At 37.7% G+C, this 13,596-nt stretch overlaps 1 long non-coding RNA gene across 1 annotated transcript; it reads right to left on the reverse strand.

Annotated features, from left to right (window-relative positions):
* Positions 1 to 8,353: 8,353 nt before the first annotated feature.
* LOC129448601 (uncharacterized) lies at positions 8,354 to 12,486 on the reverse strand. Its single transcript, XR_012366114.1, has 3 exons — positions 11,335 to 12,486; positions 11,061 to 11,208; positions 8,354 to 9,747 (listed from the first exon to the last, which is right to left on the reverse strand). It is a non-coding gene; the product is annotated as an uncharacterized lncRNA (long non-coding RNA).
* Between the last annotated feature and the right edge of the window lie 1,110 nt (positions 12,487 to 13,596).

Genomic DNA, 13,596 nt, shown 5'->3' on the forward strand with positions numbered 1-13,596 from the left:
TTTATTTGGCTATTCAGTGCCCATCATGAAAAGCATACATTTGGAAAGCCTTGCGGGTATGTTTACAATGATTTGCATTTGGTTGCGGGCCTTTGTGCTCAGCCCAAAATATAAATAATTTTGATGGTCTGGTTTTCAGAAAATTACCATAGTAATTTCACAAGTGTCTCTTTTAGAGGACCCTGAGAGATCTCTCTACATTGTCAAAGATTTGCCAAGATCCAAAACCTGCAATAAAAGTCTAGCAAAAGCATTTGCACACTGTCTGAACCCTTGAGAACCCTTTCACTTCGGATGCGTGCACACACAAAACAGCGTGTAAGAAGCACGTTGAGATCTGTTTTGGTTCATTCTTGTGTGATTATTTAAATTGGCAAGGCCTAAAAAAACAAGTGATAAACTTTTATGACAGTGCAGCACTGGTGACAGTTCTGTCAACGGCCTGAACCTATACACAAGCTGTGTCCCAATGGCTGCAACATATTCTAAGAATGATTGTGTCACAGCAGTGTGACTTAAAGGAATAGTCCATTTTCTTAAAAGAAAAATCCAGATATTTTACTCATCATCATGTCATCCAAAATGTTGATGAAATTATGTTTTTTGAGGAAAACATTGCAGGATTTTTCTCATTTTAATGGACTTTAATAGACACCAACAATTAACACTTAACTCAACATTTTTTTCAGTTTTTTTCAACGGGGTTTCAAAGGACTATAAACAATCCCAAACGAGGCATAAGGGTCTTATCTAGCAAAACGATTGTCATTTTTTGACAATAAAAATAACAAACATACACTTTTAAAGCACAACTTCTCGTCTAGATCCGGTCGTGATGCGCCAGCGTGACCCCACGCAATACGTCATGACGTCAAGAGATCACAGAGAACGAACGCGAAACTCCGCCCCAGTGTTTACAAGTGTGTTGAAAGAGGACCGTTCCCACGTTGTTGTTTGTCAACTGATACTAATTAATGTCTTTGTGTCAGTTTATTGTTTACAATGGTTCGCAAATGTGCGTTTTATATATGTAACACGTGACCTCCCTACGTCACTACGAATTTACGTTAGGTCGCGCTGGACCGGACCTAGATGAGAAGTTGTGGTTTAAAAGAGCATATTTTTTATTTTTCTTGTCAAAAATGACAATTGTTTAGCTAGATAAGACCCTTATGCCTCGTTTGGGATTGTTTATAGTCCTTTGAAACTCCGTTGAAAAAACTGTTATGTGTTGAGTTAAGTGTTGGCGTCCACTAAAGTCCATTAAAACGAGAAAAATCCTGCAATGTTTTCCTCAAAAAACATAATTTCTTCTCGACTGAACAAAGAAAGACATCAACATTTTGGATGACATGGTGGTGAGTAAATTTTCTAGATTTTTCTTTTAAGAAAATGGAATATTCCTTTAAGGCTAGTAAGGCCGTCGCAATTCAAAGGATGCTTAAAAGGAAGCCTTAACATGCATCCTTATTTCTCCTCACTGTTAAGGATAGAATGAATGGATTCTTTATAGCCTAGGCTGTAATCATTGGGCGCCTGTAACAGCTGAATATAATGGCTGAATATTTTAAAATAAACAATTAAAACCTTTATTAAATAATAGTGTCTATTGAGCAGAAAAAAAGTTTCTTGTCACTGGTTAAGCATTATAAGTTATGTTACACTCTGAGCCATTTTCTGAATTTCCGCCTAAATGTGGCATGCCCAAATTTAAAAGTCGCTCATAACCATGTAAATGTAAAATGTTGATGTCATTTTACAGGAAACCCCTCCAAGTTTTATAAAACACTGTTGAATGTGCTAAACATGGTTGTATGTGTTGTCAGTCCTCTAATAAACACAAAAATAAATAGGGGCTTTTTTATTTTTATAGTCTATAGTTTAAAGTGTATAACTCTGGCCCTGAGTGCTCCCGAAACCTGCAGAGAGTTTTGTTTGATTTCTGCGAATGTCAGTTTGTAGATAAAAAGGAAATGTATCTCTATCATAATCTATGCCACCTCCAAAGACCAAGTGCTCACCTTTTGTGGTTGCGTCCTTAGAAGGTCCCAGCCAGGGCATGAAATTAACACCCGACCACGCGCCAAATGCGGGTGGATTTTGCAATTGGCGGGTAACACTGTCAATCTACCAGCCACATTGGCGGGTAGCCAATGCGAATCAGTGATGCGCGGGTCATTGTATAAACAACCCACTCCCGACCGACGTTTTCAATAAACCCGCCCGCACTTGTTTAAAATAGTTTTTAAACCCGACCGACCGAGGCCCGAATATCATTAAAATATCTTTGGATGACTCGTAACTGGCACCCGCTCATTTCTTATCAACCTGCCCATATCACTGATGCACACTGATTGATTCATTGAGAGGATGCGACTGCTGTTCCGCAACGTTCATGCGATTGGAAAGAAGATGAGGCACTTCTCTGACTACGTTTGGATGTGCGAGTAAGTAATAAACTGTTGGTGAGATGGGAAGAGCATGCAATGCTGATATAGGCTACTGTACAATCGCAGTTGCAAAGATGTGTAACTACCGCTGCTGTGACGGATCAGAACTCGTGATGTGTAAACTTTAGAGAGAGTTGCGTGTCTTATACTGTAGTACATTAACATACATTTTGCGAATAGAGTAATGAAAAACAACGTATGTGGGGCGTTTATGTGCGCAGTTTGTGCCCCCTCTGTCTCTGTGTGCACGCGCTGGTTTAAGGGCACTCAATAGGGAACATCGGAGAGACGCGTTCTTAAAAGCAAGCGTACATAAAATCTTTCTGCTCTTGACAGTGCACATATAAACAAAATGAACTCAACAGTATTCTTTTTCTAATAAAACATTTCTTTATGTCTTAAGTGTATGTATAGAGCAGGGGTCTCCAACACGTCGCTCGCGAGCTACTGGTAGCTCGCGTCTTAATTGCAGGTAGCTCGCTCGCGGCTTTATTTATTTATTAATTTTCTGTGGTTATGGGCATTTGGATGTCTGGTTAGTGTTACAAGCGCCTGTGGTAGTAAAGACTGGGTATGTGTTTGACGTCGCGTTGAGCTGTGTAGACTGGGGTATCATATGACATCAGTAATTTAACATGTATGATTCAAAAACAAACAGATACGTCCGCGCACCCGCGCCGGACGGCCCGCGCCGCGGCAACCGGACGATACGCGCAACGCTGTGAAGCATGCGCCGCGGCAAACGGCCGATCTCCGCAACGCTGTGAAGCCCGCGCCAACCGGACGATCCGCGCAACGCTGTGAAGCACGCGCCGCGGCAACCGGACGATCTCCGCAACGCTGTGAAGCCCGCGCCGGGGCAACCGGACGATCCGCACAACGCTGTGAAGCTCGCGCCGTGGCAACCGGACGATCCGCGCACATCTCGAGTCGAGGCACTATGGTTAAAATGGATGCCGTCATTTTCGGATTCATTTTTGTTAAAACGAAAATACAGTCGTCGTCACAGGTTCAATGGGTTATCATCTCATATTTAAACATCAAATGTCAAGAGATACCAGAGAGCCATACGTGACATACCTGCACATCCCTATAATAAATCCAAAAGCAGTAAATACTCTATGTTTGGATCATCTTTCTAAATCTGATCTTTAATAATTGATTTTTTTATTCAAAATGTGGTATTTTTGGACGAATCCTACAAGAGGTGATAAAAAAGTATAAAGACAACATGAAATGTTTTTTTTTTTGTTGTTGTTGGATGTTTTCTTTCATTTGATGTATCGTATGTTTATGTTTAAAGAAAAGCATTTTCTGGAAGGTATTACAATTTTGTGAAAAAAAAAAATGCTTGCACTGGCTGGCAACTTTAAAAAAAAAATGCTGGCAGGAAAGAGTTCAAATCACAGTGAGTTAATAGACCGGTGTCTATTAACTCACTAATTTAGGTAACACGGTCTCACACCCATGGCGTCAATATTTGACGACACTTGACCATGCGTCAATATGTTGACGCGGAGGGTATACCTTTCGCGTCATTTTTTGACGAACTGGGGACTTCAATACTATTAGGTACGCGAAATTAAACAGTTGTCGCCTGGCATTGGGGTTAGGGAAAGGTTTGGGTAGGGATGTCATTATGTAAATCTAACCCTAAACCGACGCGAAAATGGTAGAAAATGGTAAGAAAATAGGAAAGAGAATGCAACGGACTTAATAGTATTGAAGTCCCCAGTTCGTCAAAAAATGACGCGAAAGGTATACCATCCGCGTCAACATATTGACGCATGGTCAGGTGTCCTCAAATATTGACGCCATGGGGTGAGACTGTGTTGATTTAGGTATAACGTAACACAAGTAGCTCTCGACCACTTTTATTTTTTAGAAAGTAGCTCTTCAATGAAAAAAGGTTGGAGACCCCTGGTATAGAGAGTCATATACAGTCTGTGCTGGTCTTAATGAGACAGTAACCTCCATTAACCTTCTCAAGTCTGTGTCATTAATGTTAATCAAACAACCTAAGACAAAGAAAACTTCACTTTTGTAACTCTAAAAAAGAATTATATTTAATTTGTACAATAAAGACAGCTTTATCATTCACTATTCAGGCAAAAAATAAATTAAAAAAACTGGCTGGTAAAAAGTCACTGTGGCAGGTGGATTTGTAAATCTACCTGCCACAGTGGCTGGTGGTCATAAAAGTTAACTTCAGGCCCAGCCCTTGAATTTGGACACAGCTACAGTGTATTGTTGACTCATGCCTTTGAAGTAAAGCAAGCACATTTAGAATCAATTACAGTTTTTTCAAGTGCTTACACACATTTACCAAAGTTTTCCTCTTTTTTTCAAAACTTAACACACAAAATCAAGAATTGCACACACAAGATGCTAAATGCCTCCCATCTCTTTCAAAATGAAACACCACAGTCAAAATATAACAAACATATTTCAAAACATTTCTCTTACATTGTAACACCTTTATCATAATGTTATGTTTTTGTATATGTCATATACACACTGTTATTCAAAACCTAAAGCTCTTCTTTTAAAACTCCCATGTACATGATTGAATGTAATTGGGAGAGAGCTGTAGAATATATACAGTAAAAACAAAAACAAAAGCTCTTTGTGGTTGTAAATGTAGTATTAGTGTACACAGTCTGAAAAGAAAAAAATACATCAAAAGTAGTTTTGTTGCATGTAGTGTATAAGCAAACCTGTGTGCTTGCATGTGGGGATAGTTGGGTGTATCAAGGCTCCATCTTTTCTCCGGGCTGGGTCAGGCCACAATACTTCATCCACTTTACATGCTATATTCTCTCTTGCCAGACATTGTGGAAAGAACCTTCTTGTATGGCTTATCCAACTTTCCAGCGCCATGTTTGGAGGCAGGTAGACAACAGAAAAATGGGGATGAATAGCAAACCAGTTTTGGACCTGATGGGCATGATGAAACCTGACATTTTTCCAGATTTTGACAAATCTTGCCTGGTCTTCATTCTGCAGACCCTGAACAACCATGTCATGAATAGTTTCCAGAAATTGTATGATGTGATCAGTGTTATAGGGGCCAAGTGTGGCGTGATGGTGCAGGAAACCAACATTTTTTGAAATTGTAGCACACATTGTAATGTTTCCGCCACATTGTCCAATGACATTCCTTCCCCTTCTTATGGTTTTACTGAGATTAAAGCCCACCTCATCCACATAAATGTGTTCATGGACAATGGCATGGGCATCCATTGTCCAAAAGCTATTATTTGACCTTTGGCCTATTTATAGGGCACTCCTAAAGTCCAGATTTGTTGTTGTTAAGTTAGTGTGAGGCATTGATGAATTAGTGTGGCATTTTGATTAATTGTGTTTATAAAGGAAATCAAAAATCTTTCTGTCAGATTTTTATGTGTTGCATAGAAAATTGTGTGTTGTGTTTTGCAAAAAGTGTTTAATGAAATTGAAAACTGAGTAAAAGGCCAAAAATTAGTGTATGGTTTTGCAGATTTAGTCAACACAGTCTCACCCCATGGCGTCAATATTTGACGGCACTTGACCGTGCGTCGGTGTGTTGACGCGGAGGGTATACCTTTCGCGTCATTTTTTGACGAACTGGGGACTTCAATACTATTAGGTACGCGAAATTAAACAGTTGTCACCTGGCGTTGGGGTTAGGGTTAGGTTTGGGTAGGGATGTCATTATGTAAATCTAACCCTAAATCGACGCGAAAATGGTACGAAAATAGGAAAGAGAATGCAACGGACTTAATAGTATTGAAGCCCCCAGGTGTGCCCTCCGCGTCAACGTGTTGGCGCGTGGTCAAGTGTCGTCAAGTGTTGGCGCCATGGGGTGAGACTGGGTTGATTTAGTGTGTGGTTCTGGTGTTTTAGTGTCAGGTTTTAGAAATTGTGTGACAAGTAATAATTTTGTGTGTAAGCAATTGAAAAAAAACCTGTAAGAGTTTAAAAATGTTTTTTTTTGGTGCTTTGTTTGTTTGTTTGTTGTTTGTTTGAAAGCAAACGATCTGTTCTTTTATTTTGATGTATTTGTATGTTTATATATTTTTAGAAGAAAATTTTCCTGGAAGGCATTTTGTGAAACTTTGTGAAAATCACAAAACATGCTGGTGGGCAACTTTTCAAAAAAAAAAAAAAAGACTGGCGGGGAATAAGTTAAAAATTTGATTTTTTTTTGGCCAGCCCTATTTATTATGTCTATTATGTAATTATTATGGTATTGGTCATGTAAAAAATAGCAAAAACATACAGACAGCATGCGATGTTTAATTTTCTGGGTTGTTATTTTCACAAATGTGCTTCCCTGGAAATCTAGCACCAGCAAGACAGGTGCTGGAAAAGTAGTAAGAGATCTGCTAACACAAAGGTCTTGAGTTCAAACCCCCAAAAAATTGATTACTCACAGGGGAGCAAGGACATCATTTAACCCCAGTTTTCTCTGAAGGGACTGCCTTAAAAATCCGGCTACACTGAAAACAATGTGCAGGTTCACATCCCACAGCTTTATGTGGCGACTGCTGACAACATATTTGGCTTAGTCATCAGAAGACCAGACAGACAGTGAAGATCATGGTGTATCGTCAGGTTGCACTCAAATATGACTCATGAAACAGAGGAAAAACATCAACTACTGTACTACGGTTTTAGTTAAATCAGATGTACAGCATCTACAGCACAACACTGAGTAATACATACACATACTTTTATCCTCTTTGACCTTTATGAAAAATCCGGCATTGCGTATACAGCACTATGTCTTTGTAATCTAACTCAAAACTGAAAACCGAAACTTTGTCTTCATTTCAGTCAGCTCTGTACGCTTATAACTCAGCTCATTTGAATGTACAAAAGCAGAGATGTACCATAATATATTTACTGCAGCAGGAGACAAATTGAAAGCGGCTCAGATTAGCTCTTTTCTGCGGTGTGTTGACTCAGATTGGGTGAATTATGCAGTTTAGAGGCACTGCTGTCTAAAGTAGGGAAAAACACCCACCACATTTCAGTGGAGAGATAAGGCAACGAGGAGGAGGAGGGGTCCTCTTGTCCTAATGGAAGTCTATTAATTGCCTGCATTAGACTCAAATTTATGCATGAAAAATGTCAGCAGTGGAATGTAAATGCAGAGGGGTAATGGACTCCTACAGACGCTGTGCTTCTTCTCTCCATTAACCTAAATGCCTATAGGTTGTTTTATGTATCTTAAAAAAAGAGCCTGTAGTGTTTGTATGCAAAACACTGGCAATTAACTTTCATCGGATGCCATTTGCTATGCTTACCGCACTCGGTGCTTTATACAGTTTATTGTACTGGAGCTACATTAGACCCGCAACGAAAAGGGTAGATATGAAGCAGTCGTGCAGAAATAATTTTTTACTTTCTGGGGACATATTACCAGGCCAAAAGAGCAGAGCCATGTGCTGCAAATGACTTTCGGAATGCACTTAATAATTTAGCAAAAAAGCATTGCAATCTTATTTCTGCGAATGTGTCGTTTCTCATTAGACATGCATTGAGTAAATAATTAATGTTTTGAGAAACTTTCGATACACTGAAAAAAAAATCCTTTCAATTTACGTAATTTTAATGTGTACATCGGTCCCACATGATCCGATTGTTTAAAACCAAAATAATTTTCTCAAATTAATTTTTATGTGTCAGACCAAAACATTTTAATTACTTTAAGTAGTCTAATAGGAATATGTTGACTCAAAGTGCTATTTCTCTTTACTATAACACATTTATTTTGTAATGTTTAAGTAATTTTATTATGTAAGGGGACTAGATTTTCATTTCTAATTCCAACATGCTTTTTTAATGCTTATATTATGGGATTATGTAACTCTAAAGCAATTTCATTATGTTTCTGGCACCAGAATAATCACCCATAATTATCCAAATGTTATTTATTTTTTTTAAAATACAAAATACATTTGCATTGGCATAAAAAGCAAAGAGTTTTGTACAAATGTTTAGTGATATTGAGGCAAACCACTGCTTTCAGATCATCAATTCATTTAAATCACTACACATTAATTCAATAACAGTCAATAACTATTACAACAATCAGCACATGCAGTACATACATAAAGGGGCAATTTCCAAAACAGGTTGTAGATTAAGCCATGACTAGGCCCTAGTTATATTAGGATATTTTTACAAAAATAAAGTTTACAAACAAACCTACCTTACAAAAACAACACTGGAGTACATCTTTAGACAAAACAATGGCACTGATATATGGCATTGCAAAAGTCTGGGACTAGGAAAAGCCCCATCTGTGAAACTGACCCAAATGTTTAAAATAGTTACTATCACAGTAGATTTAGAAGTGCTAAAGCACAAACACTGCATTCCAAAGAGACATGCAAAACAGTAAGTACTATTATTTATAAAATGGATTTACAAACTGGAAAATATCACTCCTTCAGAAAGTCAGAGCTACAGCATTTATAAACTGTTAATCAAAGATTCAACAAAAACAAAATACAACAACCATTTCCAAAATCAACTCTGAGCAGCAAACTGTTAATGTTTTAATAAGAGAAAACACTTAAAACAGATAAAAAATTCAAAAATGAGCAGCACAGTCTTTCTGATCCTTTCACTGAAAGAAACTGTTCGTTAAAGTTACTCTCAATGCAGTTTGGATTTCCTCAAAAATAAAGCGGAGATCAGGATAGCTCAGGTTTAAAGCCCGGAATACACTGCACGATTTTTGTCCTCTTAAAAGATTATTACCTTATCACACTGTGCGACATGTATCATTTAAACTCGGGTACGAGAAGCATGTAGACTGTACGATGATGACACGGAAGCTTCGGCGGCTGCGTCACACGTTGCGCAACGTCACCAGCATGCGCTCGTGGTAAACAAATACCGGCGCGCAGGTCGTAGCAGCAAACACACTGTGCGGTGATCATGCCGAATTTCTGACACTGCCAGAAAACTATCGTAGGCTATCTTTGGACGCAAGACCGGGAAAACGGCCGTCTTTGAACCTCTCTCACTGTACGACATAGGACCACTGATGGAGAGCCACGATCACAGAAATCGTGACGATAGTTTCACGATGGCAATCTTTCGTCTGGGACAGCCAATTATCGTGCAGTGTATCCCGGCCTTTAGGCATACATCAGCTCAAACACGATGTTGCAACACCTTCATGGCTTCCAGGACTATACAAAGATCCTCTTCTTCATCACAAGAAGCATGTTGTTTGAGAGCACAAATCCCAACATTGGTGTCTTCAAATGACCTCACTGATGTTGACTTCATCCATGCCCTGTACAAAACAAACAAATGTAGTTAAAGAAACAGAAAAAAGGTTACTGTTACAATAAAAGTGTCATTGGAAATTAGTACAATGCAAACAAATATAAATGTAAGTATACAGACCCATGTGCATTGCCACAGCATGTTACAATTGGTTACAAATACATGGGTTACAAAGCAAGGCAGCTGCACTGTCCACTGCTCTGGGTGTGTGTGTGTGTGTTCACTAGGGATGCTCCGATCGAATGGCCGATAATGGCATTAAATGACTCGATCGGTGCTCGCTAAATCTGCCGATCTCATAAACCGATCTTTCTGTTTACTTTTGTCATCAAAAGGATCCTGAATGTGGCTGCAATTAAAGACATTTTTTTACGTAGCACGAGCATTTTTACAACCCTTTGCTCATGTGCGGCGTGCAGATTTGTATGTCTCTCTTTGCCTTTTATACTTCATACGAATGCGTGTATATTTAATTAATACAGTAAAGTCTGTGAAGTGTTTTATTTTCAGTACTTTTAGGAGACATAAGCCTTTTTAAAGCCATATTAAATTTCTCTATGCAGAATAAATATTTGTTGTGCTTATTTATTTGCGTCTCTATTAAAACAATAATATACCTAATTACTGCAAGTAATATAACAAAGGCAACATCCGTGGTATTATTTTATCTAGAAAAAATGTAACAGTTACAGTCATCAAAGAGCTTGCATATCAGCTTTAAAAAAATCGGAATCGGTATTGGCCGATCACGAAGATTACAAATCGGTGATTGTATCGGCTGCAAAAATCCTGATCGGAGCATCCCTAGTGTTCACTACACTGGAATGAGTTAAATAAAGAGGCCACGTTTCGAGTGTGTGCTACCACACCTGACAATCACATCAAAAGTGAATTCTCTCATTTTCTCACTCTCATGTTGTTACAGACCTGTATAAATGTCTTTGTTCTGACAAACATGAAGGAAGATATTTATTTTGAGAAATGTTTGCAACCAAACTGTTCATGAGCCCCATTCACTTCAATAGCATTATTTTTTCCCACTATGGAAGTGAATGGGGCTTATGATTGGTTTGGTTACAAACATTCCTCAAAATATCTTCCTTAGTGTTCATCAGAACAAAGACATTTATACAGGTTTGTAACAACATGATAGGGAGTAAGTGATGAGAATTTTTATTTTTGGGTGAACTACCCCTTTAAATCTTCCCAGGTGTTTTAATGACCCGTGTGCCAAAAGATGTTGTAACTAAAACATACTAAACGTTCTGTACTTCCAACAATGTTTACACATTTTTATGTCAATGAATCTATATTACTTACTTCTGTCATTTGATCATTAATTGTTTGAAGTCTTTTTGCTAGCTGTCCTCCTTTCTGATAGAAGAGTTTCATCAGGTTTTTGGATTGGAGGTCCAGGTGACACGCAGGAACATTAGACAGTAGTGATTCTTTTAAATTCAGCATTTATCTGAAAACAGATTAACCAACCATTGTATATTTGAGTACTGTGAGTAAAAGAATAATACATGTATATTAGTTACAAAAATAAGATATAGCTCCTAACAGCAGTACAAAAGTGAAAGAAATGACTTACCAATGCTTTTGAGTGTGTAGCGCATGCAAGGATGATGTACCTATAAGAGGAAATATTCAGATGTGAATCAACACAACCTCAAATGATGAAGGTCACACATACACAGAACAATAATGAAATAAGTATTATATCTGTCATAGGACGCAATGTTGGACAAAATTAGATCTTAAAACAACAAGGTTCTCTTCTGAAAACGTCAGCTTTAAGGTGTGGTCACTTAAAAGCGGTTTTTTTTTTCAGTTAATATACCAGACGTCACGCGAGACATTTAAAAAAGCTTTTTCTAATTGAATCAAGTGTTGCTCGTGGCATAGCGAAGTCACGAATAACTGACGTGGGTCTGATAATCTGATTAAGCAGACAGTTTGTTTCATACGCAATGTCATTATTAATGTAGTCAATTGATATCATCTGGTAAATTACTTACATGGATAACGTTACTCTGGACAGAATAACTTTTGGTTAGCGTTTAATTTGTCCTGATACGTTTCCATAGAACAGCTGAGTAAAAAGTGCCTCAAAAGTCAACTCAAAGCTGACAGTTTTCAACTCGGATAAAACTACCAAACGTGAAATAACGTTAAACAGCTGACATTTTTAAAACGCTGTGTTTTTCTTTATGAGCTTGACTGACTGTTAACTTACTCCACCAACCTCCTCCAAACTAATATTTACAACAAGTCATTGCAATGGCTACATATTGTAAACAAAAATAGTCTATCTAGTGAAGATATATCACGTATGAAGCGAACATAAATAAATAATAGAACTTACTTTAATAACGTGGTGTCCGTCTGAGAGAGTTCTTCTGACTGACTGACTCTGACTGCTGCTGAGTCTTCATTTTGGCGCCCAAAACAAACGATCTTTATTCTTCTTTTATGGCAATCGATGTCCTTCTCATTGAGCTATACTGCCCCTGCTGCTCAGGAGGTGCCGTTTTGTGTGCAAACCCAATTTTATTGCTTTAAGTATTCAATTCAATCAATTTTAATCAATGTGAGAATAATGTGTTCATTTTACATTCAAACAAAACATTTTAATCCTAATCAATTAAATTATGTTTACACAAGGAATATAAATATTTTGTGTTGCATATACATGTTTATTTTATTTAAATTCAAAGACCCACTAAGTCCATTTTTTTCAGTGTAGGCAGACCAAACTGACGAGCGTGTTTTCTTTGTCGCATGGGGGATACGGTTTCCAAAAAAAGACAGAGAAACAGATGGAGGGATGACCAGTAAGCTATTTTTCAGTTTTCTCAACTGCAACTTCAGGACCCAGATTTGGCTAGCTTATAAATGTCAGACGAATTAGCACCAAAACACTGTAGCTTTTGATTGGATGCACAGCCTGCGGCATCAACAATAAAAGATGTGGGAATTCTATCTTCTCCTTTCTGAAAATGCATGTGCTATGTACAACAACCATGCATGATTATATGGTTAACTTATGATTATTAATAGAAATGAGTATTGTTTATTGTTTCTCCTGCTTGCTGTGACCCAAATACACAGACAGCCTGTTTTTGTGTCATGACCCACCCTATCAATTCTATCTGAAGATGTCTGAGCTCTTTTCAACTTAGAAAACCTGAATAACATATAATTGCATTGCAGAGCTTTAAAAGTATGTTAAAATCAACAAGTACCTGTACATTAGTGCTAATATTATCAGCTATTTTATTTTGCATTAGTCTACACCTGTTAGTTTTGATTATATTTTAGAGATAAAATTGTACTTCAAAAAGTAAGGAACACACCAAAAATGTATTAGTACCAACTGAAAATTATGGAGTACCATCATCCTCAATTCTTTGCCACACACTTGTTCCAGCATATTTTGTCCTTGGCACCCCATGTTCAAACAAGCTCTTATTCTTAAAATGAGTGGATTCAGTGGTACTGCTGTACCTGCAATTAGGGTTGCTAACTTTAGCAGGGAAGTAAAATAAGAGATGATCATACCTCTTTACAAAAAAGTAAGGGAGAGTAGAGTATAAGAGTAAGGGATTCAAGTATTTTGTTCACTGTCAGTTCTTTTATTAAAATGTTCTTGTTTTCATGTTTGTCTTTTGTTTCCCTTTGTTCTGATGTGTCATTTTACTGTTGGTTCACATGTCCTATGTGTTTTTATTGGTTCGGAAATGTGTGGCATTTGTAAACAAATTCTTTGCTGCCGTATTTTTGTTTTATCAGCTCAGTTATTTCAACTTACTATTATTTATTTTGACTAGAAATTATGCTATAACTTATGAAA

This window comes from Misgurnus anguillicaudatus, chromosome 3 (assembly GCF_027580225.2).
Source record: "Misgurnus anguillicaudatus chromosome 3, ASM2758022v2, whole genome shotgun sequence".
Taxonomy (NCBI): domain Eukaryota; kingdom Metazoa; phylum Chordata; class Actinopteri; order Cypriniformes; family Cobitidae; genus Misgurnus; species Misgurnus anguillicaudatus.